At 46.7% G+C, this 1,453-nt stretch overlaps 1 pseudogene; it reads right to left on the minus strand.

Annotated features, from left to right (window-relative positions):
• Nucleotides 1–566: 566 nt before the first annotated feature.
• On the minus strand, nt 567–684 carry LOC126482911 (5S ribosomal RNA; annotated as a pseudogene).
• Nucleotides 685–1,453: the final 769 nt, after the last annotated feature.

Genomic DNA, 1,453 nt, shown 5'->3' on the forward strand with positions numbered 1-1,453 from the left:
AAGGCAGCTCCATTCACATCAAGATCCTGCTCCGCCAGCGGTCATTACTAAGTAAATCTGTGCTCGCAGATTTTGTCGACGACGGTTACGGCTTCATCTCTTCAAAACCGAACGACTGTAAGACTGTACCACATAATACACGTTTTTTAGAACTTTAACGGCATTACCCAGTGATACCGATGAACTGTTAGTATGAATAATAATTACTGCAAAACTTACAAATTTTAACCTAACAACTATCCCAAGTCATCATTACAAGCAGATCCCATGTAACTCCATTGTCGAGATAAATATTGTTAAGAGGCAAAGTTATTCTTGCAGATCAAAAGTAAATTCAGTTATCTAAAACGAAACTAAACTCCTCTCGAACAGGCCATGAAGACCCAACGGTACCGACCGGCCACCGTGTCATCCTCAGCCCATAGGCGTTACTGGATGCGGATATGGAGGGGTATGTGGTTAGCACACCGCTCTCCCGGGCATATGTCAGTCTTCCAGGCCGAAGCCTCTACTTTTCAATCAAGTAGGTCCTCAGTTTGCCCCACAAGGGCTGAGTGCACCCCGCTTGCCAACAGCACCCGGCAAACCGGATGGTCACCCATCCAAGTGCCAGCCCAACCCGACAGCGCTTAACTTCGGTGAGCTGACGGGAACCGGTGTTACCACAGCGGCAAGGCCGTTGGCAAATTCAGTTATCTGAAAGAATGTTAATTCCTGGCACTTCAAACAAATAATTTATTTAAGAGAAAACAATCATTCATATTGGCTAATTTCACGTAAACCTGTAATGCTGTTTCGTGTGTTGGCCTGATTGGTATTTTGGAGTTGCATTTATGTTGATATTCAGTGGTAGTTCTTTTATTTAAACAATTCTAAAGTCAACTGAATTTCCCTTTCATGTTTCATTGCCAGTTCCCAAGTCAGCAAAAGTGAGTAAACGTTACTGTGAGCTTACGCAACTATTTAGCATAATAGTAGGCGGACTCCAGTTAGTCAGTGAGAGGCTTATTTATTCCAAATTCATTTCATTGTGTTTAATAACAAGCGTAGTAATAACTCAAATACACTCCTGGAAATGGAAAAAAGAACACATTGACACCGGTGTGTCAGACCCACCATACTTGCTCCGGACACTGCGAGAGGGCTGTACAAGCAATGATCACACGCACAGCACAGCGGACACACCAGGAACCGCGGTGTTGGCCGTCGAATGGCGCTAGCTGCGCAGCATTTGTGCACCGCCGCCGTCAGTGTCAGCCAGTTTGCCGTGGCATACGGAGCTCCATCGCAGTCTTTAACACTGGTAGCATGCCGCGACAGCGTGGACGTGAACCGTATGTGCAGTTGACGGACTTTGAGCGAGGGCGTATAGTGGGCATGCGGGAGGCCGGCTGGACGTACCGCCGAATTGCTCAACACGTGGGGCGTGAGGTCTCCACAGTATATCGATGTT

Source organism: Schistocerca serialis, chromosome 5 (genome assembly GCF_023864345.2).
Source record: "Schistocerca serialis cubense isolate TAMUIC-IGC-003099 chromosome 5, iqSchSeri2.2, whole genome shotgun sequence".
In the NCBI taxonomy this organism is placed as follows: domain Eukaryota; kingdom Metazoa; phylum Arthropoda; class Insecta; order Orthoptera; family Acrididae; genus Schistocerca; species Schistocerca serialis.